This window comes from Amblyomma mixtum, chromosome 7, assembly GCF_055824585.1.
Source record: "Amblyomma mixtum isolate Tamu chromosome 7, ASM5582458v1, whole genome shotgun sequence".
Taxonomy (NCBI): Eukaryota; Metazoa; Arthropoda; class Arachnida; order Ixodida; family Ixodidae; genus Amblyomma; species Amblyomma mixtum.
This window is the reverse complement of record NC_143018.1, coordinates 15,189,967-15,203,916: the sequence shown is the minus strand read 5'-3', so window position 1 is coordinate 15,203,916 and position 13,950 is coordinate 15,189,967. Positions and strand designations below refer to the sequence as shown.

The window sequence follows — 13,950 nt, the reverse complement described above, 5'->3', positions numbered from 1 at the left end:
CTAAGCTAATGCATGGGGTTTGCAGTTCACCACTGAGGTACCGGTCGATAACCAGATACAATTTTTAGATTTATGTTTGACTGAAGGGAAGGGACGCATGTGTTGGAATTACGCGCCACGGGCCAACAAACCGCTGCTGAACTATAAGTCACATCATTCTAAGGTAGTGAAATGTGGAATTGTTGTTTCATCCTTGTCATCTGCGTTGTCAAAATCTTGTCACCATGCTATGCAAGAAAGCTTTGCTAATCAGGCTAAGAGACTTAAGGAAGCAGGATATCCAGCTGAGCTTATCACTTTGGGTTGAAATAAAATAATTAAAAAGCTTAAAGCGCCGACATTGCTGCTGTCTTCACAGAAAGAACAGAAACGGAAAAATTTCGCAGTCCTTCCCTATGTGCATCGCATTTCTCATGGTCTTAAAAATGTGGCCCATAGGTATAAAGTTGACGTGGTTTTTTCGGCCCCGAATACGCTCAGTAAAATTTGTTCAGCAGTAGAAAATAAGTCCCGCAACCCCAAGAAATCTGTAGCGTCCTGTGGTGTTAAGCACGCTAAAGGTTTTGTGCCGTGCTCCAAAGGGGTAGTTTATAAAATCCCCCTATCCTGTGGTCAGATATACATTGGGCAAACGGGACGTTGTATCAACACACGACTCGGAGAACATCTCAATTCATTAGAATCTAATCGCTCCACTAACCTAGTTGATCATTGCCGAGCGTGTCAATCACGTTTTCCGTCCTTGCATTTTACTGACATTTTGTACAAACACCCCGACCAGTTGACCAGGGAAATTATCGAGGCGTACAACATGGCAAAGAAAGCAAGATTGTGTGTCAGCAAACCTTCCCTGCTCCTGCGTGACTGTGAGGTTGCATATCTGGATATCGCTTAGTAACACATGCATTTTGATTTTGGTGGTGTTTTTTTTTTGTTTTCTGTTTCCTTTTATAAGCGTGTTTCCTGTGATTAAACTTTAGTTGAGAGTCAGGGCTTGTTCCTGTGTATTCTTCGTCTCGTCCCCGTTTGTTCGCGCTGTTTTTTTAGCAAAAACTGCCCGACGATCTCACACAGGGGTCGCAGTTAAATCACTCACGCAAGGAAAGGGAGAAGTTAAGCGAATAACTGGTTTAGAAATCAAATTTACGAAACGCAGGCAATCGTATTCGATTCTGCTGGGAGCCCAGGGAGCGATGATATGAAGCGTGAAATTGAGTTGACTGAAGTCGCGTTGCCTGATCTTGACTTTATGATCTCCTTCCTCTCTATATCCATAAAGCACTAGACTGAAGAGAAAGAGGAACGACTAAGTTTTCGAAGCACAGACGTCATCTTTGAAATTGTTTCCTTGTCGAGTACTCAGCCAAAAAGAAGCATTAATTGCAAAACAGTATGTTAGGCAAGACATCAAGTTAGATGACCAAAAAAATTACTACCACATTCTTCGCCTCTGATTTTAGTTTTGTACAAAGGTTTTCTTTTTTCTCGGTGACCGCTGATATCACTGGTAAACCAAATGATCTTCAGAGCCGGGTCACATGAAACGAAAACGTTGTGACAGCATGGGGAACTGTTGTTCCCAACTTTATCTCGTGATGGTACTTTTTACTTTTTAATTTTGTGAGTCATAGTTGTCCGCACATAAAAAAATCTGCTAGTAACTCTGCGATCTGTTTCATCTGTGCCGAAACTTATTCGAGTATCTGTCGATAAACTGACGGAAGTACCACCACAAGAAAAAACTAAAGTATCAGGGGAGCAATGCCGCAAAGTACTCAAATGTTTGGTGTGCGCCGCTCGAGTAAAATAGCTAATTTATTATAATCCTGCGTTGTTTCATACTCTTTACAAAAGAAACAACAACTACAGAGCACTGAAGCACAGGATACATACTGAACATAATGCTTATAAAAACACTGAGGCAAGGTGGAACAATTAATCACAGAAGTGTAATAGCTCTCTGCGATGTTGATTCCTTTAGGAAATGCTACTGATACGCATTGAGCACGGCTCAGTCTCTCATACAGGTTTCGAAATCTTGTACGTTAGTTTGTCATACTCAAGTACAAAATTCTTAGACATCAGTTTAATTGCGAGGCAGCTGTGAAATATTTTAAGATACTGCTACGGAAATATTGCAGCTAAGGGTCCGATCTTCCGATTTGTTGCAGTCGTTTTTTTTTAATGATTGTCCATCGCACGCATCGAGTAGTTCTAGCTGCCATAGAAAATCAGTGGGAATGTGTTGGATGGTAGCAAAACATAATGAGCAAAACTACAAGCCCCTCGAGGGGAGATCTGGGGGTATATTGATTGTTGTAGTGATGCCTTAAGTTATGTGAAAAAATTGCGTTCATAAACAACTTCCCTTTGAAAAATTCGCTTGTTCAGAATTTGCGGGTATGGTTTTCCATTGAATTCTTAATGTTACTTGCTTAGTCGACCGGCGTTCTCATCGCTACGTCACTTCCGTGACTATTTTTTTTTGTGCGTTTTGGTTTCGACAAGAAACATTTATTCGGGCACATGGCATGACCCGACAGCAACGCTCCTACCTTTTCTGCAGCCGTTCCATTTGGTTTTCAATACGTATTTACTGAGTTTTGTTTCGTCGACGCCAACGGAATTTATTTCATATTCTATTCGCTTGCTCTGGCTTATGTGCACGTCAATACCCAATCAACCCCACAACCCTGACCGCTGCCCCTGGCCCACCAAGATGAAGGCTGAAAGAGCGGTCCAACCCTTTCTCCCAAAAGGCAACGACCCTGGCCTCCCGACGGCCCCTTCCTCTCTCCCACTGGGCAAAAGAAACAAGTCACACCTCGGCTGCAGCCTCGGTCAAGGCGCGCGACGCTCCGTGTCCCTGCAACAAACACGACAGGAGGCGCCCCTCCCTCACCTCCTCGCACAAAGCCACACAAAAATCGATAGCAGAGCGCATGCGCACTTCCCTTATTCTCCTTTCTATCTCCTCCTCTCTTTCTCCGATCATCTCTCCTCTCTTTCCCGGAGCGAACAGCTTAGCGAAGAGGAAACGACGATGAGCGCGCACGGTGGAGTGCGGAGGACAAAACGAGGAGAGAAAGGGTCACCCCCTCTCTCTCTTCTATTCTCTCCTGGATTGGAAACAGACAAACAGACACGCACGTCCACAAACGCCTTGGCGCGCAGAGCGCTGCGCACGCGGCTCGGTCCGTTTCTTGCGCAATGGGAGCACAGGTGGCCGCCTCCGACGCGCAGCAGCAGCAGCCCGGCTCGCCGGTCTCCTCGACAGTGCCTCGGCGCCGTCACGTAGACGCTGCCTCCTCGCCGGACTCAAACAGGTCGCGCGTGCCTGGACGGCATTGCACGCCTCCGCTCTTTCGGCTTCGTTCGCCGCGACACCAGCAGTAGTGGTCAAAGGCGGCGGCGCGCAAGAGACGTCATCCTCCGCCCAGCGACCAAGAGGACTTCGACAACGACGCAGCTGCAGCTGCTACATCATCATCGTTTTGTCGAGACGACGCTCTGCGCGCTAGGACGCTTTTGGTTTTTTTTCTTTTTTGGGTCCGGAGCGACCACAATGCCGGAGCAGAGAGGAGGAACGTGACGGCCGGAATGGAGGAGAGAAGAGGACGAGGAGGATTTGGAGGAGAGGGTTTAAGCGCGCCACAGGCTGGACGCTGGGAGAGCAGCGCGCGCGAGACAGCGCCATGGCCGACAACGACGAGCGAGACGACAACGGCGCTAGCGAGGACGCTGGAGGATCGCCGCCGTCGCCACATCGGTGAATTTCAAGGTGAGCTGCTGCTGCTCCTATAGGTGGATTTCGCTTCGCTTCCCGACTAGCTAGTCTTATCGCAGTCTCCCTTTAGGGCATTGGTTCCCCGTGACGGGTGCAGGTAATCGTTGGACGGTCATCCCACGCACCTGTCGGCGCGAAACGACAACTGAATTCTTCTTTTATTTATGACTTTTTTTTCTCACTCAGCTTCACTTTCTATTGACCAGCTCTCCATAAATTATGTTGTCTCTTCTATGGACATTCTGGTGGCCCTGGGAACAAGTGGCTAGTCATAAATGCATTGATCTGACGAACCTGTTGAACGCCGCGAATCGAGGTTTCTACGGCGTACTTGTGTTCCCTCCTAGTCATCGGTTGAAAGGTTTTCGGTATAGCGTTTGTTTCGTGTTCTTTTAGTCTTATAGTTTGTGCGTTTAGTTTTGGTTGTAGAACCTTGGCTTCGATGAAAGGCGAACGGAAGCCTCGGAAAGGGCGTACCTGTTGATCGTCAACGTGCGGCAGCAACAGCTGGATTACTGCAAAAAAAAAAAAAAGAGAGAGAGAGAGAGAGAGAAGGAGAAGAATGCGGGGAAGGTTTCGGATTCTGAAACAAATGCCCGATCTCGCACGCGCTCGGAATGGTAAGCAGTAGACAGCGGCTGTTCTTTTTATTTCTCAAGCGCTTCTAACTGAAAGAAAGGTGCACAGAGGGAACTAAAACATTGGCCGCGTACAAAGCACGCTCTTTTCGGGTTCCGCAAACATAAGTCTGGTTTCGAGGCTTCTTTGGCGCTTTCGGTTACTATTTTAGGACGGAGGGAAACGCGTCCTGTCTTTTTTTTTTTTTGAATGAGGTTATTTGTTGAAAGTACAACAATCGAGGCATGTGCTTTACATGTAAATATATAAATGACCGGGATGAAACTTGCCCACATGAAAACGGTCATTGGTACCTTCTTAATTATTATATTTGTAGGCTTAAAATCATGCGCTTACAGAGCCCATTGTTGGTTAAGTTCTTATCTCATGAGTTTAAACATAATAAGGCATATTACGGCCAGTTGTCGCTAACGTTTTTGTCGGTTACAATAAATACAAAGAAAAACGCCAGCGCAAAAACACACATTTTCAGATGTCTTAGAGGTGCCAATCTTTGATTATTCCATGAGGTTTTATGTTAATAGAATGTACACAGTTAGATTAGCAAATTTTTACTTTAAAAAAGAATACTGTGAAGGGCTCAGTATGCTTCCTGGGGCGATGAAAGCATATTTCGACTCTTCACACACTTTGTGTTAAAACTTGTAACAACTCTGCTTTAATTCGAGTGTTCATTTCCTTGCTTTATGCTGCTGAGCTGAGGCTACGACTGTGGCCAATATAGGAAGAAACTCTCTACATAGGACAAAGTGTAACTAAAAAAGGAACGACAACCAACATATTAGGAGAGTAGGGCGTAAAAATAGAATGAAACCAGGATACGGCACTTCTGGTCGAGGAAAGATGTGTCTATGTTCCAAAACTGTTTTAACTGTGTTTAAAAGTCTATTGTCTCTAATGAAGCTGCCGGGCAAGGACGCGTGGTGGCGAAGTAAGGTCGCACGCGTTTGGATAAAAAAGCGATATCAGAAAAACAAGTTTTACCGGGAAAAATAGTTGGCTTCTTACAGGGTTTTATGGGCTTGAATCGATCTTCCAAGCCTGTACATGTTTTCGCGATTCCTGAAATAAAACTTCCACTTGATTGTCCTCTCTCGTGGTGGTTATCCCTTTCAGTCTCATTCTTTACGTTGTTTCAAGCATGGAGGCGCACATTTTCGAGTACGTCGTGAAACACTGTGTTTCAGCAAGCAATAAAATGAAATTGAAGCTTATTGGATTTAAGAGCCGGCCGGAGAAAAAACAGCAGAAATTTGAAATGCCCGAGTAAAACAGGAGTGAAATATAATTGTACGGCTTATATACGATCGAACATGTTATTTTTAGCAGCACTTTCAGCTTACTTTACTTTGAAAGTTTATTACGAAGCACCCGAATGCTCGAAGTTATGAAAAACGCGCTGACGTTGGATATGCTAAGAATTAAATTCTCATCAGTTGATATTGCCGTATAGCATCCTGCATGAACAAATAACATTACAAGGATACGCGGCTGTTTCAGGAAAGTGTAAGTAATTTTCAAAAATAGGCTTTCTGGGGTAAAATACGCCGTTTGCGACATAATATTATTAGTGTTGCGGACACCGGAAAGCCGGTGAATTGTTTTAAATATTAAACTGGTTCACTAATTCTTGATAATTAATTTTAACTATCACAACTAGGCAACTGGTTATAATTAGAATTAGTAACCGGTCGCTAATAATAGCCATTTCAGTTTTTAGAATTCCGAAAACGCAGTTATCCTTGTCTCTGTGATCCAAAAACTTTTCGCTACATCGTGCCAAAATATATTCGCGTTCCAAAAGCATGTAGGCAAAGAAACCTTTCCAGTGCAAGTAAATAGTCACAAAAGCCAAATTTTGTCGAGCCACAGCGCCAAGGGTAATCGCGTTTCCTAAATTCTGAAAACTGATATGGCTGTTACTAGCGGCCGGCTGTAAATCTCTAAATGCAACTAGGTACCTGACTCTAGTAGTTAAAAGTTTATTGCTAAAAATTAGATAACCATCTTACTACCTAAAATGATTCCCTGGTTTTCAGGTGTCCACCAACACTTAAAGGGAGACTGAAGCACTTTTTCCGAAAATCGGGCTGGCAGCGGCATCCTATAGTTTTTCATGCTGTATACTGGAATATCGCATCCAAATAAGGCAAAAACAAGCGCGAATTGCCTTTTTTAGCCGAAATATGCGGCCTGTGCCGCGGGGCACGCCGCGCGGCGCGCCGCCGCCCGTGATTGGTCAAGAGAGGTCGTGACGTCACTTTGAGGACTGGAGCAGCTGCCGATGCGGATCCGGCGCTGCGTTGAGGGCAGATCGCAGCTTTCCGTGTCGTTGTAAAAGCGAATACGGCGACTATTTTTTTTTTACTGACCACCGAAGTAAAAGATACTACAGTTTGCTCATTCCACGTATCGCCTGAAACCAAAAAAGACACAAGCAAAAAATTCTATGCCTAGCACAAGCATACGCCAGCGTCAAAGACGCGATACAGACCATGCGTAAAAGGTGCCAGCACAACATCGGCTCGTATTCTCGGAAAGGAAGGGGTGCGAACAATACTCAAGTAAGTCAATTACCACCACCGGACGCCTCCTGGCTCGCCCGGAAGAGCGTCATCCTAAAGAAAAGGCCCAAAGAACTGTGTAAATCCTGTTCTCAATACCCGGCGTTGCAGGTTGGGGCAAGAAAGTATTTCAAGTGAACGATGAAGGAGCACAAAGTTGGTGTCAAAATTAGCGAAGCGCAGTGGCCAAGCACTGCGAGGCATGTGACCACAAGATAGTGACGCAATCATGGTGCGCTGGAAACCAAGCCAAATACGCGCACAAATACGCTTCACTCCTGGCGCGTTCAGCAGATGCCAGAAAATATTAATCGCTGCTCGGAAACGTTCACCCTTCCTAGATTTGCAGTTTAGGTTCAGTGAAGTAGTTGCCGACTATATGTGTGTTTAAAAGCCAAGCTAGCTGCAACTCGCCCGCTGCCACAACTTGATGAAGAAACCGAGTAAGGTTGCGGTGTTTTTTTGCAAAAACTCGGTTGGCATTCATTTCTCTCATAAATTTGCATCCGAAATCAACGTCGAACGCTTTCATATTAATTGCTTAGCTAGGATTAAACGAGATGCCGCATATGAAGAGCTTCGATGCTTGCTTGCTTTGCTTTATTGTGCTTTGCTCTGCTTTCTTGCTTGCTTGCTTGCTTGCTTGGACACGTCGAACCGAGTATAAAATCACTAACCGAGCCTTGCTGAGCACGTCTCAGGTGGTCTGGCCGCACCTAAGCTGAGGAGAGCGACACATGATTAAGCCTCTATAAGGTTTCTTCAGGGGCTAAGTGAGCATGTTTCTACTTTTAAAAGAGGCGCTTCTTCGGAATGGTGACACGCCTCTTATGCGCGAGGAAATCGATGGAACTGTGTCATGGTTCAGCCGCGCCTTTTCGACAGAAATCTCCAGAGATCACACTAGGACAAGCTCTGCCTGTAGCCGCTCTTACGAAAGTGTTTCGAGCAGAGTAAGCTTGCTTTAGTCGGCTTGAATTCTTCGTCACAGCAGCGAGCGGTTGTGCTGCGAGCTTGTAGTATTGCGGAAAACAGTGGAAGACGACACAGTCGCGGCCGTAGTTGTTCGTGGACACGAACGCAGAGTAGTACCTGTTGAATCTGATTCTCAAGATCGGCTGACACGTTTTGTACGTCGCAACGCACGCAGTACGAGGAACAACGCATGCAGCATGAGAAACAACGCGCGCTGAAAGCGCGCTCGGGTGCGCCGAAGCATCCCCGGCTCCTCAACATGACGTCACGCTGGCCGACATGGACGAGGTTTCCCTCTCCGCTGTTCCCCTCTCCTGCGCGGGGCGCGGGATTTTTGAACATCGCGTTTTTAATTGGTGATTGCGCTGCTGTTTTAGCCAAAATCGAAAAAATAATTTCACAGACGTGATCAGCAATGACACTACTTCAAAACCCTAGAAGGTTAGCTGATTCGAAAAACGCCTCAGTATCCCTTTAATGCTGAAAAGGCCATGCTTTTAGCTCGAAAACCTATTACTGAGACTTACAAGTCTTCCCTGAAATACCTAGTATACAACGATTCTTCCACGTATATACGTCGGACATTTCTTCGTTGTCCTGGCAGAAAATGCCGCTGCAGGAGGAATGTCCCACAACGGAATAGAAATTGTCAAGCGCTTAACGATCCATGGTGCCAAAGAAAGCATGTGAAATGTATGTAAAAACTTATTGTGACTGCATGGAAGAACTCATTCAAAAGTCAAAGGCTGGAACTCGTGAAGCTGGCCGAAAGTGCCAATCTCGCCAGGGCCAAGAGCGCATTCAACGAAAACTTGGCGGATAGAAAGCACTTTGTTCCGCCTTTCAGCGTTCTATCATTGCGGCAAAAAGCTGCTTGAAAGCGTTGATCCCAGTGTTTGCACATATTAATCACCGTTTTTGACAAGAAACGGCTCATGATTGACACATGAGCTGGCCAATCGTGAGTGGCCAAATTGCAGATGCCAAAGCGCTGGCCCAAGAGGAATCATTCTGACACGTAGAAAATTTATTGGCCTTGGTGCAAGATACCGAGTTAGTTTAGAGTAGTTTGAGGGCCCACCCCATGAAATAAACTGGGGCTACCCAGCCATGGTCTCGACCGACGAAAAAAATTGCGCAACATGTACGCAATTCGCGTAGTGCGCAAAACTCAGCAAAAGCAGTTGATGCAAGTGCGTGTTAAGTAGCTTTTAGCGGCTAGCGTGACACCTGCTTCGTTTACAGGAGCCCGACGTTATGCGTCGAGTCTGGTTGCGCCAGATGCCGGGCTCACTTAGCCCGACCCGGCCGCGTTTATATGAGCCCGTGTCTGTCGAATCGATATCGCCGCTACACCTGGCGTCGAGGAAGGAAACCAAGCGCAAACGCTAAAGGAGGATTAGAAGGAACGCCCTGACAGAGTATGTGCCATTCCTTCAGAGGCAACAATAGCAACAACAGTTCTCGGTTCTCGGGCGCGGGTTCGATCCCGGCCGCGGCGGCCACGTTTCCATGGAGGCGAGACGCAGAAGGCGTTCGTGTGCTGTGCGATGTCAGCGCACGTTAAAGAACCACAGGTGGTCGAAATTATTCCGGAGACCTCTATTACGGCGCCTCTTTCTTCCTTTCTTCTTTCACTCCCACCTTCCTCCCTTCCCTTACGGCGCGGTTTGCGTGTCCACCGAGATATGTGCGACAGATACTGCGCCATTTCCTTGCCTCAAAAACCGATTTTCAATTTTACGTTGCCAATGGCAGCAACGGATGTGAAGCACGGTGCCACCATAGCCTCTGCGTCGAAACATGCACGGCTCGCCCACATTTTTTTGCGCGAACGCCGTTATAAGTGCATAGTCTATATTTCAAGCTTATCAAGGCGTACCATGGAAGAGTATGGCAGTGAAATAGCCACACTTAGCACGAATAATAGAATACGTGCTATAAATCGTGACTTGGTTACACTTACCAACTGTATGTAACCTATATAAACCACGTATTTGTTAGGATGAATCGGTTGTAGCACTGTTCTAGTGAATAACACGTCCGGCTCCCAACCTACGAGTCAGCGATTTTCTTTTTATTGCTCTTCTTGGGCGAACCGTTGAACCCCTACGTTGCTAGCTGCAGACGAACACTTGCGCCCCAAGGGATAATTGGCAGCATACTAACGGATAATTTCTCCACATCTAGTCTCGCGAAGGTTTAATATTTGTGACAACGTAGTTCGCCTTCGAGAGGACCACCTTTTCGTCGAAAAGGACGAAAAACTGCTTATTTGTTGGTTGGTTATTGGTTATAGGGGTTTAACGTCCCAAAGAGACTCAGGCTATGAGGGACGCCGTAGTGAAGGGCTCCGGAAATTTAGACCGCCTGGTGTTCTTTAACGTGCACTGACATCGCACAGTACACGGACCACTAGAATTTCGCCTCCATCGAAACGAAAACTTGCTTAAAATGTACGGCACCGATTAAGCCCAAGGTTCTCGAAAGGTGAGACGAGAGTTCTTTTTGCCTGACAGAGACCGAGAGCCTGAGTCGTTCTATAAGTGGTATGATACATGGCTAAGAAACAAATCCCGTTGCCTGGTTACGTTCTGCAAAAAGGGCACGCACGATCGTAAGCGTGATGCACGTCTAGTCTATAGCTGTATACCCCTCTATGACACATACCCCTACCCACAGCTACTAAAGACTCTGACTAGGATAAGTATTCCGCAACAGCCGAACTGCTGCTGAAACTGGCCAGGTCCAACATTCTTGGATAAAAATTTTGAATATTAGAAAACTGTGAGGCACTTGTGTAGAAATATTGAACATAATGATCCATTCTTCCAATATGTAGAAAATTTTCTTTTATAGTGTTTCCATCTCTAGCATCGAGAAGCTGACTGCCGTAGAAAGCCAATGGGGAAAGCTTTGGACGACAGCAAAAACATTGATAGCAAAAAAAAAAAAATTAAATCAAGCCGGCCGACGGGAGATTTGCGGGTATATTGACTGTTATAGTGAAATTATAAAATATATGAAAAAATTGCGCTCATATACTCTTTCCCGTTCAAGATGCTCCCGTCCAGAGTTGTTGGGCACGATTATCACGACAATAAGCGTCGGATCACTTTCTTTTGTGCTTTCTTCTGTTTCGCGCTGTACCACCCACAATGTACGTTCTTCCGCATTTTATAACGCTTTACTCTAACTACTCTGTTTTGTATGTTTGTCTCCACTTTTTAACTCGCATGGTAATTTCAGACGTACGTTGGCTGGTTTATTAGGGTTTAACGTCCCAAAGCGACTCAGGCTATGAGAGACGCCGTAGTGAAGGGCTCCGGAAATTTCGACACCACCTGGGGTTCTCTAACGTGCACTGACATCGCACAGTACACGGGCTCTAGAATTTAGCCTCCATCGAAATTCAGCCGCCGCGGCGCCGTGATCGAACCCACGTCTTTCGGGCCAGCAGTCGAGCGCCATAACCACTGAGCCACTGCGGCGGGGCAATTTCAGACGTATGTTTGCCGAAGTTCTTATTTGCCTCAATTCCACTTCTTAACCCGTTTTTTCATCACTGTCTCTACAACGGTTTGAATTCTGCGTCTCTCATTACATTCTGTTCAATATTTTTTGCGAAAAGCGAGTCCAATGCACTACAACCGAAGTACAACAGAGAATGAGTGCACGCTGAAAATGAGACCTTGCATGCAGGCATAAAGGGCCATGGACACGAGTGGCTGTTTTTAGAGTCAAATAAGCTCATCAACTAGAAAACACGCAGTAAACAAGCCATAGTAATTTGTTTTGTCACGCTACTGTTTTTCGCACACAATTCGCTCGCCTTGTTGCTAGGCTGCTCTTTCATCCACTCTGCTTACTCTGACAGGTAATGCAGCCCTTGCCAAAGCGAGGAAAACAGAGTAGGCCAGCCTGAAGGCCACTGCCCAGCACGACGCTGTGTACGCCGATCGATCCGAAGGAAATGAAACCCGTATAGTGGCGCTGACGGTAGACGCGCTGCGTAAGCAGATTCGTTACGCTGCTTAGTAGATCTCTCAGCATTTCGGCGCAGCTGCGGGCCTTCCACGACAGAGGGCGTACAAAATGCTTCTATAGTTGGATGCAACATAAAAAGAGACAATTAGGGATACACTTGAGCTCCGCCTTAAGGATATGACGCGAAAGAATTAATGGCTATTTGCTACTTTCTTCCTTAATTAATATATCATTCATAGCATCCAGCGAGGTGCTCGAAGTAGTAATGGAATATGTCGACTTAGGGCAGGTAGTGAGCGCTGATCTGGATCATGAGAGGGAAATAACTAGAAGAATAAGAGTGGGGTGCAGCGCATATGGCAGGTTCTCTCAGGTCATGAATGGCAGTTTACCAATATCCCTCAGGAGAAAAGTATACAACAGCTGTATCTTACCGCTGCTCACCTATCGGGCAGAAATATGGAAGCTAACGAGCAGGGCGTGCGGGGTGAGTGAGGGAACAAACCCGGGCTAATGACATCCTAGTCGAAATCAAGATGAAGAAACGGGCTTGGGCAGGGCATGTAGTGCAAAGGCAAGACAACCGCCGGTCCTTAAGCGCAACGGAGTAGATTCCAAGATAAGGCAAGCATAGCAGGGGGCGGCAAAGTTAGGCGGGCGGATGAGGTGTGGGGATAGGGTGGCTGCAACTGGCAAAGAACAGGTTCATAACAACTGAACTACCTCGCACCACAGGTTTGCTTTATCGCCATCGCGACGTACTTCCATTTAACGTCAGACTTTTGCTATACCACACACTTTTCATGTCCACTGTACGTTACTGTTTTCTCGTGTGGGGAAATAGTACATGTAAAAATATTGCTAAACTTGGTCGCGTTCAAAAGAAAATTGTAAGAATTGTTACAAACTCACCTCCAATATGTTCATCTATTGCACTTCTTAAAGAACTTAACTTAGTAAACATGGAACACTATTATGATTTCTGTTTATGTAAGGCCCTAGTGAAAGATAAAAAACAAAGTAACTTCCTCTTGCAGTTAGCAAACATAGGTCACAACATTCACCCATATCACACACGGCACACAGAACTCTGGGAAGTTCCCTCATCACGAACAAACTATCGAATGCAAATGTTGTGTAATGTAATTCCAAGACTGTTAAATAATCTTAATAAAGGCCATACAATGCATGAACATATTAGAAACCTTGACGTCTTGTACAGTTGATTTTATTTATGGTATATGAATTCTGATGAATGCAGTTAATGTGTATATGTGTGTGTGAAAGTGGTGTGTATTATGTCGACATTTTTTTACAGGGCAATGGAAAATTGCCACTCTCTGGTTTGTCAAATTTTCATGTTATTACAGTATTTATAGAGTTGTCATGTGTTTTGATAATAATTGTTATCTAATTACTCTAATGGCTATACAAAATATGTAATTCCTAATGTTTCGCGCATGTACTGCGTCTGCCCTTGTCCATATGTAATAGGGGGTGCGAGCTTGTCAAGCTGCCCGTAAGGCAGCTTTTTTCTCTCGCCCCCTCATGTCCTTTCAGTAAATGAAATAAATGAAGTGCAATGAAATGAAATGAAATAATTGGACTTACATGAGAGAGGCCTTAGCCTTGCAGTGGGTGTAGTCAGGCTGATGATGATGATGATGATGATCTCTTTCTAATTACATACACTGTTTAGCATACGTCAGTAGGCCTAGCAGACCACGTGATACATCACAAGGCACCCGATTTCTCTCTTTAACAAAGTCGAACGAACGTGCCTAAACAATCTAGGGTAAGCGTGTCTGACTCGAAACCCAAAGGTCGTGTGTTCGATTCCTAAATAATGGCCCAACTTTTGTTTTCAGCATAATTAATTCACTTTAAATCCTTACATGTCCTAATCACATTTCGGTCCCGCTCCGACCTCGTAGTCACTCTTAACCTTGAGTTTTAATCATTTTAACTTCACACCTCAATGTGTGACGTCACTACCCT

General features: G+C 45.5%; 1 protein-coding gene across 2 annotated transcripts in view; it reads left to right on the top strand.

Annotated features, from left to right (window-relative positions):
• The window catches only part of LOC149335095 (uncharacterized), a 49,273-nt gene that overhangs the window by 21,445 nt on the left and 13,878 nt on the right, over nt 1-13,950 (top strand). Inside the window, exon 1 of one of the 2 annotated variants that reach the window (XM_089551779.1) lies at nt 2,137-3,781. The exons of the other annotated variant lie outside the window; for it this stretch is intronic. The gene's annotated coding sequence lies outside the window, so the exon portion shown is untranslated. Of the gene's footprint in view, nt 1-2,136; nt 3,782-13,950 lie in introns of those variants that run through there. 2 annotated transcript variants of the gene reach the window in all.